This window comes from Phoca vitulina, unplaced genomic scaffold, assembly GCF_004348235.1.
Source record: "Phoca vitulina isolate PV1807 unplaced genomic scaffold, GSC_HSeal_1.0 scaffold1, whole genome shotgun sequence".
NCBI lineage: Eukaryota > Metazoa > Chordata > Mammalia > Carnivora > Phocidae > Phoca > Phoca vitulina.
In genome coordinates, this window is record NW_022589704.1 from 75,417,322 (window position 1) to 75,441,438 (window position 24,117).

Consider the following 24,117-nt stretch of genomic DNA (forward strand, 5'->3'; position numbering starts at 1 on the left):
AATTATGTGACAACCTGTGTGTAATAACAATTTGTTTAAAGTTAAAAAAAAGAGAATTGATTTTATTGTTTTATCTTGTTCTTTATGCATTTCATCATTTTTTATATATTTTTAAAAATTAAGTTCATTACAGAAAAAATCAGAGTATTCAAAAATTTACTGGTCAACTCTGATGATTCTGAGGCTCCTGTGGGACATACAGGTGGAGCTGCCAGAAAGCAGGCGAGATAGAACTGAATTTCAGGAGCAGTAAAGCCGAGGAGGTCAGCAAACCAGTGTTAACTAAAGTCATGGAAATTGGTAAAATTTATTCAGTGAGAGTGTGAGTGTGAGAAAAAAAAAGAGGGTGCCAAAAAGAATCTTATAGAGTACCAATTTAAAGAAAGGTAAGCCCACCAATGAGATTGGCAAGGGCTATCAAGGGAAGGAAAAAATAGGAGTGCAATATTATAGATTCCAGTAGAAAGAATATTGTAAAAGAGAGGACATGCTCGATGGTACAAAGTTATGCAAAGAGATCAAAGGTATATAGTCTATGTATAGCTCCAGGACTCACTTTTGTGACTTTAGAAAGAACAGTTTCAGACAAACAGAAAAGGTGAGTCAGTGTGTTGAGGTGTGAATAATGGAGGATGCAGATTTGAGACAGAGAATATAGATATTCTTGGAAACATCTAGTTGTGAGCAGAGACAAGAGTTTCTGTGCAGCTGAAAGTGGACTTGGACTATAGGGAGGATTCGTGCACAGGTCAATGTTTGTTTTTAAGGGGAAAGATCCTTTGACATGTCTAATGTCAATGGGAAGAAATCAGGAGAGAGGGAGAAGGCTGAGAATACAGAAGAGAAAGAAAATACTCAAGTCAGGGCTTTAGACCACATACAGGTGTAAGATCCAGAGCATGCATGAAGGCATTGGCTTATAAGGAGAAGAAGCATCGGAAGGGAAGAATGAAAGAAGTCGGGCAGAGTGATAAATTAGCAGGAGCTTCCTATCTCACAGGGGCTATTTTCTCTGTATGCCATCAGTTAAACAGGAAGGAAGGAGAGTAGTGTGGGGTGAGAGCACAGTACAGTAGAAAAGGTTTTATAGAAAACCATGGAGAATGGAAAATACCTTTCCAGGAAAATACATAAAAGTTGCATCTCAGAGTGGAGGGTGCAGCCCAGGTCATCATCCCAGATTCTTTCCCTGTTTGCTTGGTGCACATCATCTCCTCTAATACCCTCCCAGAGGGGCTTACACCTGCCTCCCTCTCCCTTCCTTTTTAGCTTTACCTTCCACGAAGAGGGCTGATTCCAGGTGGTGAGTATTTTATCTTGTACTTTCCATTTTTTTTAAAGAAAGTATATCAATGTAAAAATCAGGTTATTTTAAGCATGACTGAATCACATATAGTACTGTATGATGAAAATCTCAAGGAACTTTTAGTTAACATGGTTTGAATGTGCTGAAAATGACTCGCAGAACATCCTTCCCTCCTAAAAATTAACGATGATGCAGTTTACCAAGCCTCCACACTCGTGCCTGTGGACACAATGAAGGAGGAAAACACAGTGAAGTGACTAGAAACCCAAAGAATTTTGCTCTAAGCTAGCTGCATGTTGCTAGGCAAAAAAAAAAATTGTTTGTGGTCATGACTAACAGGGATAAGTGTTCAAGTGGCACTCTTTATTTTTCTCTCTCCTCCCTCCCTCCCTCCCTCTCCTTCAGCTGGACCTTTCTGTTTCTAAGATACCTTCTAGTCCGAGTCTCTGCTGCTCAGCTGGGTGTCTCTGATACTGACTGAGGTTGCCTGGCAACATGACCAACAGACCACTCACCAGCCTGTGTGGCAGCTCCATGTTTTGGTTCGCAGGTGGGAGATTTGGATAGAATTGCGTGAGGTTTCCACATTGCAATTCTGTTTCATTTCAGTGATCATATAATGAAGTTTATTACTTACAATATCATTATTATACTTCATTGCATTATTCAGTATTGTACAGAGGTTTTTCTTTTTTGTCATAATTATTAATACTTCCAGGAAATTTTAAAAGATTGGAATTGCCCTTCAAAATACTTCCTTCCTAAAAATAAATAAATAAATAATTTTAGAAATGAAAAAAATACCTCATTCCTTTTTAGAAGCTCATTACCATAAAGGCAAAATATTTTAAATATTGAAAACCATAAGATTATTGACAGGGAAGAGATATAAGGGGAACATCTTGGAGATTGGAAATGTTCCATATCTTGCTCTGCATAGTAGTAACACAAGTACATAGCTATGTAAAAATCCATCATCTGTAGACTTAATATTAGTGCACTTTGCACACTTTAATATACATATGGCATGTTTCAAGAGTTTTAAAAAGTAGTGACAAGATGAATAAATATACACACACACATATAGAAACAGAGACTATATAAGCTTGATACATGTTAGGGAACAAAAATAATCTCTAGGCTTTTATCATAGAACACAGTATCTTCTTAAAGACTGGACATTGCTGTTGTATTTAATCAGTTTAACAAGAGAGACTATTTTGCCATATGGCAACCATGCTTTAACTAATAACTTGCTATTTATAGAGGAGCTTTAACTGTCAATTCACATGGGTAAATTGAGGAGAGCAGACAGCATTAATAGCCACACACTGCAAAAGATTTGCTATTTGTTTCAGCTCACTGGATCACAAGCAGAATGCCTCAGATACAAAGATCACATCTGGAAATTTATCTCAAGGACACACTTCATGCACAAAATCACTGGCATGCCTTGCTGGTCTGGTTTCTGAAGTGCCTAAGTTTTTCTGGATGGAAAAACAGATTGGCAAAATCTAACACAAACAGAGATCCTTAGTGGTTTTATTTTACTGTATTTTATTTATAACACTTTATTACACAATCTCCACACCACAGAGTGAGGGCATTTTCCATTTTTTACCCATTGGACTTTCTAAAGACCTTAGCATTTGAAAAATTGTGCCATTTTTATAAGTACTTTTACATTGTTATTTCATTTAGTCCTCATCGTGGCCTTTATATATATTGTCCATTTTATAAATGAGTAATCTAAGGCACAGAGAGTTTAAGTGACACACTTTGTCTAGGCCAGCAATCACCACAACCAGAATTTGAAGCTAGTTTTTAAATACAGCACCGTGTTGTTCAATTAATATCTATCACTTCATTTCAGAACTGGCAAAACCTCACAATAAAGCCAGTTCCTGTAAAAATTCAACTTTGGTTTGATAAATTAAGTCTTTATCACTTTATTTGCTGGTTTTAGGATGTTTCTTTTGACAAGAGAATATGTCTGGGGCAAGTAAAACTGCATAGAATCATGGTGCTTTAAAGCTGTCAAATAGTGGTGGAGGTCAGCTCGTCTACCTAATTGATTTGTCTGCTGACAAAACTGAAGTACAGAGGGTTAGAATGACTTTCACAAGTTTCATAACTTCTAATGGTAGAATTCAAACTGGAACTCATCTGTTTCTTGGCTTGGTATTACATAAAGTGCTGCTATCACAAACCTAAATTTTGAGCAGTATTTCACTATAGTTCAAAGTATAAAAATGATATATTTAAAGGGTAGAAATTGAGACTCTCAATCCCATCTAAAAGATAAAGCTTTACCCAAGAGAAACAAATTAAATGGCCTTTCTACCTTATTAATCAGTATCAGCCTTGATAAACTCTGTCCTCCCTTAAATAACTGAATCTAGTATAAGTTATTATATGGTGGTGACATAAAACATACCATTTATTGATCCATTCCTATGTGATAGACCATTTTCATATATTATCATATTAAATCCCCACCAAAATGTTTCAAAATAGTAATTATCATGCCCCTTTTACAGCTGAGAAAGTAAAACAAGTTAGGGTAAGAACCTTGGCTCAAGGTCATGTAACTAGTAATTTGCAGAGCTGAGATCAGAACCCAGCCAGCTCTGTTTAATGATAGAATCTGTATATTTCAACCCACACCATCGTAGCTCAGAAATCACATTACCAAAATGTATTCCCCATCCTCTAATTGTAATTGAGATTTCTAACAGCCCATGCAGTACCTATCTTCCCCTTCCCTACTAGGCACATGTTCAGAGCCATTGTATGTAGAGCAAAAATACTATATGTAACAGCTTCTTTTGCAACAAACAGTAATGATGGTTAGGTAGAAAATATTGGGTGGAGTTTCCAGGGAATCTCTTCGAAGAAGGCTAAGCTGGTAGTATGCCCTTTTGCCATTGCATTTTTTTTTTCATTCTTGCTGCATAGAACACAAATGGCTGCCCAGTGGTCATCTTAAGCCACTGGAAAACCCTTGGGGATGAAGTCATATGGCCAAGATTATGGAACAGAACTATCAAAGGAGACTAGATTCCCTAATGAGCAAGTTACCACAGTTCCAGCCCCACAATGCCAATGGCCAGACTTCCTTTTGCAGGAGAAAACTTGAACTCCACCTTGTTTAAAACAATGGAATCTTGCTACACATAATCCATTGAGCTTCACTTGCTCAAAAACTGATAGCAACAATTCACTTTTGTATGGAATGCTAAAGATAGCATTAATTTAGGACTTCTGGCTCTGGTATATGCAGACCAGGTATTGTGAAGGGAAAAAAAGCATTTTGCTTTGGAAAACTTGAAAGGCTGAGTTAAAATATATGTGGAAAATATTTGGTTTTCCTTCTACTTAGAAAGTCAAAAGCCACCAGAGAATATTGCTCTTATCCTAATAGTAATAAAAGGCCAGATAATCTACAAAATAATAACTTTTCTTGAGCCTATCAGAGACCTGTAGTTGCAAGACAAAGAGATTAACTAAATTTTAAAGGGTAAGAGCCACCGAGGACAGACAGGACATCAAGCTTTTTCACCTTTGACAGAACATGAGAGGAATAGTTGCTCATTATGAAAGTAGGTAAGAAGAAAACAGCTAAAATTGTAACAAATACTTGAAGGCCAGAATGGGTCACCAGAACAATATAGACACTCTGGGATCACCCAGACACAAAGGAATATGCACTCATTCATAAGCTCTTTTTTCAGACATCTACCAGTTGCTTAGCAGAAAGACTGAGGTCAGGGCAAGAGACCAGAAAGAGCACTTTGGTGTCACAAAAACACAATTATCTTTTCTGATTCCCCAGACCTTTCTCTAATGCAAAGCAAAATTTAGACTTTTAGGATAGAAAACTCTCACATCTCCAGTGCCCTGGAAAAGATCCACAGTTTCTGGGAAGGAGATAGAAGAAAAATTCATCTGGCCCTCTTAGAGGAACAGGTAAACCTCTTCCAAAAGAACCCCACAGAGTCAAGGAGGAGTTTGGGTACCATGAGAGGAATGCGCAGCAATGCTGAAAGAGCCATTGTCCCGAGGTCCAGACGCCCAGGACAAGTTTAAGGTTGAGACTGGAGCAAAGGAACCCAGCACCCTCCCACCCCTACCAGAAGCACTGCCCCAAGTAACAAGCAATACCACTCTGCCACCTAGGAAGGTATAAGGTACAAGAAGAACCTTACTCTGCTATGCAAGCATGGGGGACATCCCAAAAGGGGAGGGTAGAGAACAAAAAAAATCCTTTGGCACTCTAGGTCCCACAGTAAGCCCAAGAAAGCAGCAGCTCTGCTGCTGGAATGTGAAGTCTGTGGGGAAAAAAAATCAATCAATATAAATCACCAGATTAACAAAAGAAAAAAGAAAAATCATTTGACAATCTCAATAGATACAAAGGAAGCATTTGATAAAATTCAAAACCCAGTTATAATGAAAAATTCCAGTAAAACCAGAAAAAAATAAACTTCTCAATCTAATATATGATATTTATCAAAGCATTATAGTAAACAGCATTCTTAATAGTAACATGGTGACAGTGTTCCCCTTTGATCTGGGAATAAAAGCAGAATTTCCACTCTTCCCTCTTTCATTCAGCATCGCTCTGGACATTCTAGCCAGTTCAATAAGATATGAAAAAGAAATAAAAGTGTAGGGGCGCCTGAGTGGCTCAGTCATTAAGCATCTGCCTTTGGCTCAGGTCATGATCCCAGGGTCCTGGGATTGAGCCCCGCATCGGGCTCCCTGCTCAGTGGGAAGCCTGCTTCTCCCTCTCACACTCTCCCTGCTTGTGTTCCCTCTCTTGCTGTCTCTCTCTCTCTCTGTCAAATAAATAAATAAAATCTTTAAAAAAAAAAAAAGAAAAAAGAAATAAAAGTGTAAAGCTTGAAAAGTATTAAATAATATTATCTCTGATCATAGAAAACATAATTCTTTATGGAAAAAATTCAAAAGAATCTATTAAAAAATATTAGAATTAATAAGTGAGTTTACAATCTGCTGTATGCAAGGTCAATATATAAAAAAACTATATTTCTTTACTCAAGGAACAAAAAGAAAATAAAGTTTTTACAAATTTATAATATATAATAATATTAAACTGCATAAAACATCTAGAACAAATTAACCACAATGTATAAAACATCTATGTAGAAAACCATAAAATATGATTAGGAGAAATTAAAAAGACCTAAATATGTGAAGTACATATACTATGTTCATAGATTTAAAAAATCAATATTGTAAGCATGCCAACTCTTTAAAAATACACTTAACAACAGACTGAATGCAATCCCAACTAAAATCCCAACAATTATTTTTTTGTCAAACTCGACAGATTAATTGTAAAATTTGTTTGAAATAAGGCAAAGTCAAGATTCCTTGAATAAAAACATAGTGGAAGAACTTGATTTAATAGATACCATGAATAATTTAAAAATGACCATAGTTAAAATAGTGTTATAATTAGTAAGAAGAAATTAACAGACCAGTTAAAAATGACAGTTGGTGGCACCTGGGTGGTTAAGCATCCGACTCTGGATTTCCACTCAGGTCATTATCTCAGGGTGGTAAGATCGAGTTCTGCTTCAGGCTCCACACTGGACATAGAGCCTACTCAAGATACTCTCTCTGCCCACCTCTCCTAAAAAAAAGAATAATTGGCCCCCAAAATGCAGACATATATGGATATTTAATTTATGATAAAGATGGCATTGAAGAGCAGTGGGCAAAGAGGTGAATTTTCAGTAAGATTCTGTAACAACTGGATATCCAGTTGGAAGGAAAACAGGACTTGACTTCTACCTCAAACCAGTCACAAAAATAAATTTAAAAGGAATGATCTAAATGTAAAGAGGTAAAAATATGATTATAATTAAAATTAGAAACTTTTCCTCATCAAAAACTCCATTAGGAAACTGAAAAAGCAAGTCACAGAGAGGAAAAAGGGATTTGCAACATGTAATTGAAAGGAGGCTCTTCATTTGAATACAATTAACTTCTGCATATTAACAATAAAAAAATCAACACAATAGAAAAATAGGCAAGACACTTGAACAGGCAATTTACAGACAATAATATCCATATGGCAATTAAACCACATAACAGAACCACATCATTCAAAGGGAAATGTAAACTCTATTCTCATCAGAATGGCTAAAATTAAAAGGACTGATTACACCAAGCATGGATATAGCTGAAACAATGGGAACTCTCATACACTACTGACTAGAGTATAATTAGTATAACTACTTTGGAAAATGTTTAGTAGTATCCACTAAAATTGAAAATTTGTATACAATATAACTGAGCAATTTCATCACTAACAGAAATGCATGTATATGTGCAGCAAAAAACACTTCAAAGAATGTTCACAGCAGCACAATTCATAATTGCCCAAACTCAAAAACAGTCCAAATGTCCACTGACAACACATAGATAAATACTCTGTAGCATTTTCCTGCAATGGAATACTACACAGCGATGAAAATTAACGAACCACACAAAAACATTAATGAAACTTAGATATATAAGTTTAGGAAAGGAAACCACACACAAAGGAATGCATGACTATTATGTATATAAATTAAGAAATTAAGCTAATCTAGCATTTCATATTTAAGGATACAAGATTAAATGTTAAAACTATAATGAAAAGCAAGGAAGTGATTACAAAGGTCATGAAAAAGTTATCCATATGGAATTGGTGGAAAGGAGTAATGTTTAGGAGGTTAAAAAAAAAAAAAGCAGGGTTTCTGAGATGCAGAAGATGTTCTATTTCTTGATCTGTGAAGTTACATGGGTCTTTGCTTGTAAAATTCACTGCGTTGTGACCATAACACATAAAAATTCACAATAAACATGTTTAAAATAGTAATAATTATGCAATTAAATTTTATAAATTAAAAATTAATAGATGAGATAAAGTTCAATGAACATAACTAATATCTATTGAGGATTTACTGTGTGTTAGGGACCACTGTGCTTTATCTCCTTTAACCTTCACAATATTCAGAAAACACACTACTTTTCTGTCACATTTCAAAGGTGAAGAGACTGAGGCCACAGACCTTGCATAATTGACACACAAAAAGTCACACATCTAAGATCACACTTTATAAAAGTCACACAGCTAGAGAGGACTCATTTTGGGATCTGAATCCATGCAACAGTATGGTTCCAGAGCCCAGGCTACTTCTCCAGTATAGAAAAAGAGAGATACTCTCTATATTAGGTGTTAGATTTTTTTCCCCTGTCAAAATTATTGTTTAGTATGATGGTAAACTAACTCTAAAATATTGGTCTTTCATGCACCCAAGATACTTAATCTTTAATTTAGCACTCTATCCTTGTTTCATTTTAAGCTGTGCTAAGGAAGGAAGACAAATCATATTAAGATGACATATTTACTATTCTAATTTATCATTGAGCAATATCATAAATTATGCTGTTCCTGTTGCCCAGCATAGAAATGAATGTATCCAAGAGATTCATCATGAACCATAAGGGATATTTCTCCCTAAAAGTCCAAAGATTTTCCTCCCTACCCAAAGACTTAACTGAAGGGGTAAACTCTGAAAAAAATATGTTTTCCTGATGATTGGTAATGTCATTTTCCAGTTCAGTCAATCTGGAAATCTCAGTTACTTTTTACAGAAATGATGTACAGTGGTTACTGCAAAGACTCTGGGCATTGACTGAATGGGCTCAAGTCTCACCTTTGCTATTTTCTAGCTATTTGACCTGGGACAATTTACTTGGCTAAACTCACCCTCAGTTTTCTCTTGTGCGAAATGCAGATGGTTTTAGTGTCTACCTCTCAGAGTTGTCTGATGTGAAATTAAATAATATAAATCACTTAAAACAGAGTCCAGTACCTAGTAAATGTCACACAAGTGATGATGATTATTACTACTCCCTGACCCCATTTCTTTCAAAGTCTTACCTGCATCTATTCCTTCTCTCCATTCCGACCGCTACTACCCTAGGTCTTACCCTCCTGCCTTATTCTTATACTTCTACATTTTCCTAAAAATTGTTCTCTTGTCTACATGTCTTCCAACTGGAATCCATTGTTTAGACACCACCAGACTAAAGAGGAAACTTTTTATTCACAGAATTGGCCCTCCTAAAATATTCTCTGTTTTTTTTTCAACTGCCTACCAATTAAATTGAAAGTCCTTACTGTGATTATCAGTATTTCCTACAACCTAGCTCCAGCCTTAATTTTCCAGTATTATCTGTTTTTAGCCCAACACAAGAAACTTACTCTGTTGTCAAACTAATTAATTCACCATTCATTGAATGAGAAGTATGTCTCTTTGACTCTAAGCTCAGGTATGCCATTTCCTTGACTTCTCTGTTAACATTTTCCACCTGCACCAAGACCTAGTGCAAATGCAATCACCATGATGAAATCTTGAGCCACTGCAGTCCAGAATTATATTTTTCTTAAATCTCTTCCAATGCTTTGTTTTTTCACATATATGCAATCGTTTCATTATTTCTCAAATTATTTACAACAGCTTTATTGATTTGATTACTTTAGGCTATTCTCATGATACCATATCCTAATAATCTATCCTTTATTTATGCCTGTGCCTATCTTATTTCCTTAAATTGAACATGCAATTTTCTTGAGAGTCATTTTTGTCTTTCCCTCCCACTTGCTCTAGTACTAAACCAGCATGGTGCTCCTCATATTATAGGAGCATGCAATAAATATTTATTGAATTAAGTGAAAAGAGAATCACTAAATGTAATCATTAGCTGTGTATTTCAGAGACCAAATTTGCAAATTGAAAGGAGAAGCATTCTGTAAGTCCTTCCCTCTCAAAACCAACAGTAGTGTGAAAACACAGTGTGACCCACTCCCTTTAAGGGCAATAATATTTTAAATACTAGGAAGTTTGAAAATATCCCTCAGGTAAAATGTTGCTGACAGTTTGTTTCAAGAAGTGATATGTAAAAGGACTGGGATCAGTGGATGACTGAGATGGAAAAAAGATGAAGATCACCAAAGAGACAAAAAGGGGAAGTATCAATGTGACCAGTGTAGTGTTGTAAAGGATGTCCCTCAATGATGACACACCTGAAGATGACAAATAGGGAGGAGAATAATTAATTAAGTCAAGCTGAACTCTTCATTCTGAACTCTGCACTGCATGTAATGGTGGGAGGACTTCAAGAAAACGGTGTGGTCAGTCACCTCAAATTCAGAGAAGCATAAGCTATAGTCTCTGCCCTTGGGGAAGGAGCTTTTTTATTTTTTAAGTTTTCTTGACACAAACAATAGTTTTTAAAGGCAATTTGTTTCAGATTGCTGAGCGGCCCTATTAACACTTAATATGTGACAGGGAGAAACTTAGCCTGTCTGACTTCATATTGCTTCTCCTTCCCTTGCTGCTATAACCTATAGCTTAGAAACTTCTGCTTAGCCCTGCTACATAGACATACTACAGCTATGATTTGCAAAAGCCACTTTTCACCCAAACCCTACTTCACCCGGGAGATAAGGAAATACAGAAATGATTATGCTATGATTAAGATTTACAGGAATGGCGGGGCGCCTGGATAGCTCGGTCGGTTAAGTCCAACTCTTGATTTTGGCTCAGGTCATGATTTCAGGGTCATGGGATCGAGCCCGTTGAAAGGCTCCATGCTCGGTGGGCAGTCTGCTTGAAAATCTCTCCCTCCCCCTCTCCTTATGCATACCCCCTGCTGCTCACACTCTTTCTCTAAAATAAGCAAACATATCTTGGTGCGCCTGGGTGGCTCAGTCGTTAAGCGTCTGCCTTTGGCTCAGGTCATGATCCCGGGGTCCTGGGATCGAGCCCCGCATCGGGCTCCCTGCTCGGCGGGAAGCCTGCTCCCTTTCCCACTCCCCCTGCTTGTGTTCCCTCTCTCACTGTCTCTCTCTCTCTGTCAAATAAATAAATAAATAAAATCTTTAAAAAAAAATAAAAAGATTTACAGGAATGGCATGACCAGATGCCTATATGAACTGACCAAGGACAAAGAAGTTACATGACCTTCCTTGGATTTCTACAAACATTAGTCAACTTCTGACAACAACTCCATCCCACTTCCCCCTTTTGCTAATATAAAAGCAGCTCAAATTCCATGTTGAGGGAAGATGGTTCTCTGGGACAATAGTCTGCCATCTCCTCAGTTTGCTGGCTTTCTGAATAAAGTCACTTTCCTGGCCCCAACACCTTCCCTTTCGACTTACTGGCCTGTTGTGTAGGAGCAGAATAAGCTTGCACTGGGTTACAAATGTAAGGCAATTGATTTTAGTTGAAATTCAATAATCAACTACTTACTTACTAAAGAATTCATATGTATAATCAGAGGTTTGGGAGCAGTGTTTTCATGCAAATAAAAGAAAGTTAGATCAACCACAGAATTTCAGTCCTTAACACTCAGGTTAAGTATAAAGAAAAAAAGGCTTTAGAATTAGATCAGTCTCAAGCTTTGGTCCCATGAAGGACAGATTTAAACTTCCTATGGTACATTTTCCTCATACAAAAAAAAATGGGGATAATAACACACCTACCTCATCATCTTATTGCTTAGATTACCCAAGATACTGAATGTAAAATGCATGGGATAGAGTAAATACTTAATAAATACTGTTTTTTTTGTCCACATGGCTTCGATTTCCATGAATGGTTTCATAAAGCATTGGACGAGATTATTCCCTCAAGTTAATTGACCATCATTTCAACTATTTATTTTATATCTATAAGTTTGTCCTGTCTCTTTCAAAATAAGCATTTCAGACTCTGTAAGCACTTCACAACGCCCCCTCTTTTCTCCACAAAACACACAAACACACTTTCAGCCTAGATATGCAGTCAATACAATAGGATATATATGTATGCATATTTTATATAGTGTATGTATACATGCCGATTACCTAAATGGTTTGTTTCTTCACTAAAAGTTCAAAGAAGTAAAGATGTCTACATTTATAAAGAAGGCTGAACTTTAGTTTCTTTTGGAACAGGTCAATCAACATTATTCACTGAGTACTTTTGCTGTGTACTCTATGTGACATGATTATGAAGTTATGATGCTTACTAACAAACATACTTGAATTGAAATACCAATTTACTATGTACCTGGAACTGTGCTATACTTTACGTGTGTTAACTCACTACAAATGAAGTAGTTCCCAATCTTACATCCATTTTAAAGAGACATTCAGTAATTTGTTCAGTCACACAGCTAATAAGTGATAAATCCAGTATTCAAAGGCAGGTGGTCTGAATCCAGAGTCTGAATTTCTAAACATGTACTAGGCCACCTTTTTTAAGTTATATTGGAAGACAACATAAAAACATTAATGCTGTCATTACTGCTTCCACATGTTTTGGAAATTCTACTTTAGAATTGTCCTCCTGATTATCTCATTTCACCAAATAAGGAATTTTAGCATGTGGAAGCTAGGACTCTGATTCTGTGGTCCCTCCAAACTCCTAAAACAATAACATGACTTAATTTTATTTGTTTTTTTCTTTAATGAATGAAAGAAAACTCTTGGAGAAATTCAGAACTCTAACTCTAAACACTTTTAATCAAATATATACTTAGGTGATTTACAAACTCTTTTTTTCAGAATCTATATTTTCATTTCTTCCTTCCTAGTTCAAAGCAGTCAAGTGAGGAACTGGAAAGCACCATTTAAAATGAAATCGATCACATTATAGACAATACAGAAAAAAATACAGTATTTTAGAATAATACTTAAGCAAAACAGTAATACAAAGAAAGGATCAGAACATGTTTAAACTCTTTAAATATTCAGGCTTTTAGAGAAGTTATTTAGCTTTGTCTACATGAATAGGTAGGGGCAGTATTTTCTGAAAAGTCTTGTGTTCAAAGCCCAGATTCATCACTTTGAATAGATATTGAACAAGGTGTTAAAACTTCTTGACTCTCAGTTTCTTTTATTTATAAAATGGGGATAAAAATAATGATCTTAAAATATGTGGGGGAGAATTATAGGCAACACATATAAACTGCCTGATTCAAAGTCTTAATACTCGGCAAATCTTAATTCTTAATTCAATACTCTTTTTTAAATCTCCATATCAGCACTGGCTAATAACACTAATGTTCTCTGCACTCTTCTCATTTATGATTCAGAGAAAAAAATCTCACTCAAATATAAGTGAGAAATATTATGTGCAAGTTATATAAGTAGAACAATAATAAAATCTGTCCTTAGAAATCTTGAATTTATACAACTTAATTCAGACTAGCAAATAGCTCATCAAATTTTTATCTTTTATATACATTTTGCCTCAATATTCACAAATATCAAGAACCATAAATAGAAATGTGTTGTTTTATGACTGCCAAATTCATTCAGCATGACTGCAATTGAGTGGAAAAATAAAAATACATATTACTTACTGTATGTGGCGTTTGGCAATTTCAGAATGATTTGCAAACATTCATCCTCAAAATACTCCTACAAAATGCATCTGTGAAAAGAAAAAAAATCCAAAAGAGTAAGCAATTTGCCAAGGTCACAGACAAACTACTCCAGACCACCACACACTTAGACAATACATACTTTAACATACTGAAATAAGGTTTTGCAAAATATAGATTATACACCTAGCAAAGTATAATGGGCTGATGAACAGAAACATTTCCAACTATATGCAAATATTCTACACATCAGTCAAAGAGGATACTCTTAAGAGGTAAGAATCTGCAAACTGGCTTCAGAAATATATGCAAGAAACGGTTTTCCCAGAACATGGCAGAACAACATAAAAGCAATTCAAAAATATGAGATATTTATAAGTAAATTTAGGTTGGAGATTTGAGGTGGTTATCAAAATATTTTAAGCTTTTAAAATGTACTTTTGTCTGATATATGAAGATCACTGAGTTAGAAGAGAATTTCGCTTGATTTATCCAGAGAATTGCACCAATTCACTTTGTAATTGCATTTCAATTCTAATTGAAAACCATGCACTGAGAAAAATGCAGGCACGCCACTTGCACACCTTCAAAAATACACAAACATCCATTTCTTTTTTGTCAGAAAGTCACTTATAAGGAGAAAGTTAATCAGATTTTATTAATTAATTTTTGTTTTAGAGGTGAGGTGTTGGGAAGAGCACATTAATTTCAAAGCTCAAAATATTTCAACTTAAATGGATTTTGTTCTACTGGGTATAGTGTGCCATAAAAGAGCTGTTCAAAAGAAAACAAAACAAAACACACCTAATGAAAACCAAAGTAACCCTTTACGGTACAATGTGTTATTTCAGACAGATCAAACACACTATGGGAAGTACAAATAAAAATCCTCTTAAGTAGCAAGCATCTTTACTGGAACATGAGTTCTCAGCAGAATCTCTGCCCAGAAAGATTTGGTTTACAGTGCTAAACAGAAATATCAGCTTACTAAGGCAGAAGGTGTACTTCTGTGTTCTCCAAAACCAAATGTAATCAAATCAAAAGTTCAACAAGCAGATCAGGTATTCTGAGCTGAAAGTCTCATTTATCTTCCTCTAGTGTATGAAAGACAACAAGATGACACTGGCCTCTACCTGGCACAAGAATGAATGATTTTACTAATCCTCAACACAGAGCCTCTCAAAGAAGATGAAACTAGATAGAGTTAGCAATTTATAGTTATATTTCAAAAGTGAATTAAGAAATTTCTAAGAAACTGTATATTTTTATAAATTTCATTTTTCTAAGTGTAAAACTTAGAGCTTAATAAAAGATACCAATTCATGTCCACATATAATTTCAAGAGAATTATAAAGTTACAACAATTAGCGAACCTGTATATTTCTTCATATTTTAGCATATTCACCCTCACAGGCAAGAGAACTGAAGTTAATACTAATCACATGATTTGCCCAACTGGACACAGCTAATAAGAGGTGATCCTAGGCTCCGGATGAACTTTTTCTGACACAGATTCTTCTCACTACAGCACCTGCTAATCCCTAAAATGCATCCTGAGTGGAGGGTGCAAACTGGGATATAATAACCAAATCTGGCTCACTGACATGTTTTGTTTATCCCATGCCATGGTTTTAAAACCATTTAAGAATTTTTTTAAAGTAGAAGATTTCCCATAAGAATCTCATTTCTACCTTCTTTGAAAGAGCAAAGATTTTGTAAGGCTGGGCTCACTGCCTCCAGAGAACAGAGAAACGCTTGCCCCTTCTGGATGTGGCAGGCTTTGGACACTCACCTGTTCTCTACTCCTGCAAGCTGCCTTCTACTCTGCCATTTGCAGGCACCGCAGCATTTTGTTCCTGATCCCTACGTGCCAACTAAAATCAGACCTCTTTGCTGTGAAACTGGAGAGGAAGAACTTTCCTTAATTATGGTCAAAAAGCTTATTTCATTAGATAAAGCAATTGCTTATAACTACATTTCACTGGATTCTTATAATTAGATATTATTGATTAGTTATCTTGTTTTAATGTATATACAAGTTTTAAAATTCCATGCTTGAATTTCCATTTTTTAAATACATATTTGATAATTTTTAAAAAGATTTTGTTAATTTGAGAGAGAGCAAAAGAGAGCATGAGTGGGGGGAGGGGCAGAGGTTGAGGGAGAAGCAGACCCCCTGCCGAGCAGAGAGCCCAATGCAGGGTTTGATTCCAGGACCCTGAGATCATGACCTGAGCTGAAGACAGACACTTAATCGACTGAGCTACCCAGGCAACCCCATTTTTGATAATTTTTAAAGCTAAGGGAGAAATTTACAAACCCAATTGATTGGTACAAATCAAGGGACTTAATGATCTAAAATAATGATTTTACATTTACCATGAACACATCTTCCAGAGACATACTTCCTAGACTGACAGATGTACTATTTGATAAGATAGTTGTAAAAATAGAGAAAGAAACCTTCAATTTAACTAAATTAAACCAGATTAAGAGAACACAGACCACTGAAGGTGAAGATCTGCAACCCATAAATTCTGGTTGCATCATGGCATATTGCAAATAATTTGAAAGGTTAATATGTTTTGTATAATGCTTAAAATACATAGACCTGGAAATCTGGATAGTTGTGATAGTACCAGTCACCCAAATCTGAAACTCTTCTCACATGCTGCAAAAAATATACAGCCAACAAAAACATAAAAACACACAAATCCCAGGTCTTCAGTATAACTGGAAGTTGGAGAATAATAAAAATGTCAAATTATCTGTAAACAGAAAATTAGACACTGATTTCTAACAGAGCTATCTTACAAGCTCCCACCATATCTATTACAGAGATCTAAGGAGTCCAGAAAAACTGTGAGGAAAAGAGGACAGCAAAGGTCCTAAGAGTAAAACAATACTCACTTTCAGAAAGTTACTTAAACAATGAAAATGTGAAAAAACTATCCAGGAGTTTTAGAACATGTACACAGGGAGGCGACGGAAGTATATAAAATTCAAAGTGATGACATTTTGGGGCGGGGGGAGTAAGGCATTTAAAAATGATGGGATATGTCAAAAGGTAATAGGCTTCAGCTTCAAGAATTTCTTACCAGTCATATCTAGGTCAACTGGAAAATCAAAATAAATAATTATCATAAAGAATTAAGATTCATTACAGAAAATATAAATAAAAGAAACAAATGAAGTATATAAGGAAGAAGGAAAACCTCTTCCTTTTTGTGGAATGCCACCTAACAAACGTAGATGTATTGATGGAGTTAGGAAATCACCATTAAGCAAACATTATAGTTAACTGATTCAATCAACAAAACACTGTGGATCCACACTTACTTATGGGTGAAAGTGGGATGAAGAGCAAGATACTTCCATAGTCTTAAGCATCTTCTCACAAATCACTTATTAATTACAATGGGGAAAATAAAAACTTTCAATGCTGAAACTTGCAAGAGATCACCTTATCTAAATGGTCAAAGACAATGTGATCAATAATGGAGCAAATACAGTTGGTGTGCCTCCATTCCGTAAAGTGCCTCAGGTGCACTTGAGAAGGACACAACATCACTTCTGTGGTACACATATCTGCCCAAAAGGCATAACCTGAAGCAATCATTTGGAAATATCAGGCAAACCTAAATTGAGGAAAGTTGGAAAATATGTTCAAATTCAGTCTTTAAGGACTGAGAAAATGTTCCAGATTAAAGCAGGGCGTGACGACCAAATGCACATGTGATCCTAGATGCACTGTTACATAACAGTATTTTGTTGATAATACGTTTCTTAATTTTCATAATTCTGTGGTTATATAGGACAATGCCCTTATTCTTAGGAAATAGACTAAAATACTTCAAATAAAGAAATATGCTTGCAACTTATTCTCAAATGATTCAGGGAAAATTACATATATATGTACATATATATGCACATATATATAATCATGATTATATAATTATGTAATTATACACATGTATATAAACACACACATATATGGAGAGCAAGCAGAAATAATAAAGGGGCAAAATGTAAACAACTAATGAATCTGGACAGAGAGTATTCAGGATTCTTAAGTACAATAATTGCAACTTTTTATATGTTTGAAACTGTATCAAAATTTAAAATTAGAGGGCACCTGGGTGGCTCAGTTGGTTGGTTAAGCATCTCCCTGTGCCCAGTGTCCTGGGATCAAGCCTCACATCAGGCTCCCCGATCAGCCGGGAGTCTGCTTCTCCCCTCTGCCCCTCCCCACCAGCTCTCACTCTCTTTTCCTTGCTCTCTCTCTCAAATAAATAAAATAAAATCTCTAAAAAATATTTACAATTAGACGAAAAAGGTAGAAGTAAATAAATGGTTAACATTTATTAAGATATTTTGGGATCACAAAAAAATAGTCAAACAGATAAATCAATGACATGTTTTTAAATCAAGAAAAAAATTAAAAAGTTAAAAAATAAATAATCTTGTCCAGTGATTTTGGACAACTAAAATAACAAAAATCCATTTATCCATCTCTCTATACACATCCTCCTGTATTTTACATATTTTATCTCTCTATATAATTTATATATTAAATATGCCTGTATTTAAATTAAAATATTGTTTATAATTTATATATTTACATATGCATATTAAATACATAAATTATAGGCGAATGCAAATAAATGTGGAATCTAGCTTTGGATTTTTAAATAAATAGTACAGACAATATTATATAAAGCAAATGTACAGTTAAATAATGAAATTTTATTCACAAAAAAAAAGACATCAGCAATTAAAAGGAAAAACATAAAGAAAAAGAAGATTATCAAATAGTCTTTAAAGGTTATCAGTTTAAATGGTTTTTCCTTATATAGTTGTTTTGCTAAATAAAAAATTACCAAGTTCTTTTTTATGAATTTAGAAAAAATTCAAAAATAAAATCATCCTTAATTCCTCAAGTAATATATTTCATGTATAACTTTTCTGTCTTTATTTCCAGTCTATTCTTTAAAGAATTATATCATATAAACTATTTTATAATTAATATCTTTTTACTTGTGAATTTCTTTCTGTAGCAATACCATGTTTTTTATCATTACAATACAAAACCATTTCACTCATTGATACCCCATACATGCCATTATTTATATTGTGTTTTTTTCATACATAAGTTATCAAGCATCTGTTACCAAAAAAATTAAAAATAAAAACATTGCAGTATCCTGTTGTATATATTTTCTGCCATAGCATGATTGTTTCCTTAGGATAAAATACCCAGAAGGGGAACTGTTAAATCAAAGAGCATGAGGCTGTCAAGACTTGATATTTTACTATATTAGTATGTTAAATAACAAGTTAAATAATATGACATATTCATTAATATACTAATTTAATTATATTAATAGTATTTGACATATTTTATTAATACTGATATGTACAATTTTCATATTTGAACCCTACAATCAGGTTATATTTTACAATCACTGCAGCCAGTGGGGGTCATGACATAGTATTTGTTGCCTGTTTGAAACTTGATTTGGCCCTAGTTCATCATTTATTGTCATGTCTTGAATTGATTTCTATACATTCTTGGTATTATACATGTTGAGTTGAACTACCTTTTAAGATGTCTTCAAAAGAAGTTACCCAAAAATCTGACTTGAAATAAAAAGCTGTTAGTATGGAAAATAATGGAAACAGAACAATTTTAGTAAAATAATTGCTTATTTTTGGAGGAATTAACACAATTCCTTATTCTCTTACAAAGCAACAGTCAAGTAATTTATAGGACCTAAGGAAAGAAAATAACTAGATGAACATGTGTTACAGTCCTGTAACGGGGACATACAAAAGGATTGATTATTACATGACAAGTGGTGCAGGTGAAGGCAGGAATCACTACAGTTTCCCCTGAATAAACCAGGCAGCAATCCCAGGTCTCCTTTCTAATTGGCAACAATGTGTTCCAATGCCCGTATGTTACCATTTTACGTACACTAGCTATTACCATTTACATCTTATTACACTAGATATTACCCTTTTTTTTAATTGCCATTTTAACTGATGGTTCTCAACGATCTTCTACCTCCTTCAGCAACCTTTCTTTCTTCCTGTATTCACCTTGAATTCTTGCAGATTCCCTACAGATGTAGCAACTTTCTAGTCTGTAGATTCCATATTTTACATTCTTTAATTCTGGAGATGAATACAAATTTCATTCAGTAGAAGCACCCACTCAACCCTCTGAAGTCTTCATTGGTTTGTCCTGGCAGGTCACTGATCCAGTGACAATCACAAGTTATGCCTCCCTTCACATGTCATTTAAAACAAAAACAAAACTTCACTGAAGTGAAGATATACAAACTCTTGCTTCCACTCATATTTAAATCTTGTCATTGTGTCAAAGCATAAAATTAGATTGAGAGTGATTTACTTCTCTCAAAATCATTTTGTTTTTTACTCCCATTCCTTTTGCTCTTCTGAGGTGTATGAAAATCAACTGTCTTTTTTATTGATTCCTCTATTTTCCTAGATATCAAAGCAAGCTGATTAATCTATAACTTCTAAATTCATCACTAGTATGTTCTCGCCCTCTCCCTCTCCCTCCTTCCCCATCTCTTTCTTTCTCTCCCTCACTTGCTCATTTCCTGCCCCCAATATTTTCATGTGGCCTTCAAGAACCTTAAACTAACTCCCTTGCACAATTTCTATTGTAAATACAATTTGATAAAAATCCTATGATAATTTCAATCATGAAAAGTATGACAAATCAGAAGTTTCTAGATATTGTACATTATTTAAACGTAATTCTCCTGAAGACCACTAGCCAACTTACATGAGTGCATAATTCCATATCCCGTCTATACTCCACGGTTAAATGCATAGGTACTGCCTTGACCAAGTTCCTGGACACCTTTGATCCTTGATTTTTGACAATGTGTTCTACATTATAGACAGTATCTACACTGTGGCATTCTCTAACTGAAAACTGTTTACCTATCCCTCTTCTCTACTTGCCCAGCTTGGGAGAAGTCAAGATCTGTTTCCTAACGCAAGTGGGCTCTCAGTCAATTCTCTGTTCCCTTCTTTTTATTTCATTTTGTTGTTGTTGTTGAATGTTGAAGGAACCGGCAAAGTGCCTTTTCCAAACATTTACCAGCCTCTCCATCACCTGGTCCTGTCTACCTGGAGATGAGAAAATGTTGGCTCCTTTATCCCCTGACACGAAAGCTGTAACAGTTTTTGCTGAACTCACTCCACCCCGCTCGCAGCACACATGCACTGAAGCATGGCATATTTTATACCTTTACTTCAGGATTTGCTAGTCTGCAGAAATTTTACCTTTTCCTTTATACATCCCTCTTTTGACCCATTTCACTTGTAAAGTTATTCTAAACTAATTAAAGATACAAGCAAAGATGGATGCTAGGAGAATTTCATCATGTAAATCCTTAAAAGTAACTGGAGTGTCTAACGATTAGAGATCAAATACATAAGTTGTGACTTGTGCAGATAATAGAATGCTATGCAGTCACAAAACTCATGTCTCAAATAGTACTTATTTATATGCAGAAATCTTAAATATATTTAAAACAATATACTTTCTAAAATAATATGAATAAAGTAGCAATTGCATTACAAATATATACTTATTTTACATATATGTATATAAAATTCAAAAAGATTGAAGGACTATACAGGAATATGTTAATAGTTATCTCTGAATGATGTAAAAATATAAGTAGTATTAATTCTTTTTTATTCTTTTCTTAATTTTGCAAATCTTCTGCAAAAATATATATCATGTTACAAGCCAAAAAGAAAGAAAGAATACTAGTTTACAAAAACTCAGTGGAAACAAAGGAAACAAAGTACATATATAAGAACCAAATGCACAGCTATAAATCAGATAAAACTAGCATTAAAAGAGCTGGAGACTAGCATAGACAAAATTGGGGCATTATAAGAAGAAATTGTCAAAAAATTAATAAAATGTGATTTTTTTTTAATGTGATGTGGCTGGAATGACAGTTGCCTTCCCAATATCTATTCTCTCCTTCCTCTGCTGCTATATGCACCTTTTTTTTTTCTTTAAGATTTATTTATTTAGAGAGAGAAAGAGAGCAGGGGGAGGGGCAGAGGGGGAGAGAGATCTCAGGCAGACTCCTGCTGAGCTCGGAGCCCGAGGCAGGGTTAGATCTAACGGCCCTGAGATCATGACCTGAGCCAAAATAAAGAGTCAGACCTTAACTGACTGAGCCATCCAGGCTCCCCAGCTTTGTGCGCTTTTATGCTCATTGGCCTTTGCCTATCTGAAATGTAGACATAATGATTAGAACTCTGGCACCTGTTTTGAATACATGAATCTTAGGATGGCTACAAAGATCCAAGCCCCTTGGTAGCCCTCTTGTCACACTTGGGCTACCAATATCAAGATTTCATATTTCGTGAGAGAAAAATTAATCACTAATTTCTTTATGCTATTCTGGGTATACACTGAACACAATTTCTAAGTGATACATATTATTTAAGAATTTGCAGGTAAGAATAAAGAAAATGTTTCTCTGTGGTGAATTTAATGATTATTTGACCAGCACCGACATTATCAAATATTAGGGTTCATATGCCAAGTCATACTTAAAATGAAGAATTTAAAGGAGTTCAGAGAAGAAAAATGGAATGAATTAACATTTAGGAAATCAGGATACATTAAGAATAAGTCAAATAGAGAAATTTATATTTCATAAAAGGAAATATTTAGTAGTTTATATTTAATTGTATGAAGGCTTTTACAATTAAAATCCAAATAATGAAATAGCATAAAAGTAGCAGAAAAGGGAAGCCTAGGTGGCTCAGTCAGTTAAGCATCTGCCTTCAACTCAGGTCATGATCCCAGGGTCGTGGGATCAAGCCCCGAGACGTGCTCCCTGTTCAGTGGGGAGCCTGCTTCTCCCTCTCCCTCTGCCCCTTCCAGCCCCACTCATGCTCTCTCGCTATCTCTCTCAAATAATTTTTTTCAAAAATCTATAAAAGTAGAAGAGATAATATTATGCATTTAATATGAATTTCCAGAAACTAAAAATTGTTTAGATACTAGTTATTTTTTAAAAGCAAAGACTCTTTTAAACATCTTTATTTTTTTTAAGATTTTATTTATTTATTCATGAGAGACAGAGAGAGAGAGAGAGGGGCAGAAGCATAGGGAGAAGCAGGCTCCCCATGGAGCAGGGAGCCCAATGAGGGACTCGATCCCAGGACCCCGGGATCACAACCTGAGGAGAAGACAGATGCTTAGCCAACTGAGCCACCCAGGCACCCTAAACATCTTTAAACCTAAATTCAGAACTGAGGCCTTTCAAATCATGAAATCCAATTAGAAATATAATGTGAATATATGATGAACTTAGGTAGAGATTGTTAGTTTTTTTTTTTTTAAGATTTTATTTATTTATTTGAGAGAGAATGAGATAGAGAAAGAGAGCATGAGAGGGGGGAGGGTCAGAGGGAGAAGCAGACTCCCCGCTGAGCAGGGAGCCCGATGCGGGACTTGATCCCAGGACTCCAGGATCATGACCTGAGCCGAAGGCAGTCGCTTAACCAACTGAGCCACCCAGGCACCCCAAGAGATTGTTAGTTTTATATTGTATGTTTTATGGCCAATATTTGTGCTTTCTTCATGTTTTATACCATTGTTTAAACAAATAACATGTGTATTAATTTTTTTTGAGAATAAGTTAAAATTTATCAAAAATGCATCCTTTACTCCACTACACCATCCAAATGCATGGTGTGGCAGTTTGTATTTTCCAAAGATGGTCACATCTCCCATCCAGGATGCTCTTCTGCTAAGTGACCCAGACATTCCACCCATCATGAGATGAAACTATTCCTTTACTTTCTGGAATCTGAGCAGACACCAGGATTCCTCTGACCAAAAGGATATGGTAGAAGCAATATTGTACCATTTCCATGAGTAGCCCTTCACTGGCCTAGTATCCTCTGTTTTCTGCCTCTTGGAGCCCTCAGCTGCTACATAAAAAGTGCAGGCTGCTCCGCCATGTTGAGAAGCATTCAGGCATCACACATGTGACTAAAGAAGCCATACTGGACATCCAGTTCATCTGGCCTTTCGAGGACTCCACCCCCAGCTACCACCTGATGGCAACTACAGGAGAGACCCTAAGTGGGGATCTCCCAGCTTAGCCCAGTCAACCCATAGAACTATGAGAGATTATAAATAAATTGCTGTTTTAAGCCAATAAATTTTGAGATAATTTCTTGCATAGCAATAAGATAACCAGAAAAAAAATGTGATCATCCTAGAATCTAAAATCTGGAAGTATAGTGAATTAATCTAACGTCCTTTATTT

At 35.3% G+C, this 24,117-nt stretch overlaps 1 protein-coding gene across 4 annotated transcripts in view; it reads right to left on the reverse strand.

Annotated features, from left to right (window-relative positions):
* The window catches only part of GALNT13 (polypeptide N-acetylgalactosaminyltransferase 13), a 781,779-nt gene that overhangs the window by 488,196 nt on the left and 269,466 nt on the right, over positions 1-24,117 (reverse strand). For all 4 annotated transcript variants that reach the window (XM_032410271.1, XM_032410279.1, XM_032410287.1 and 1 more), the window contains one exon: positions 13,745-13,815. The gene's annotated coding sequence lies outside the window, so the exon portion shown is untranslated. The remainder of the gene's footprint in view (positions 1-13,744; positions 13,816-24,117) is intronic.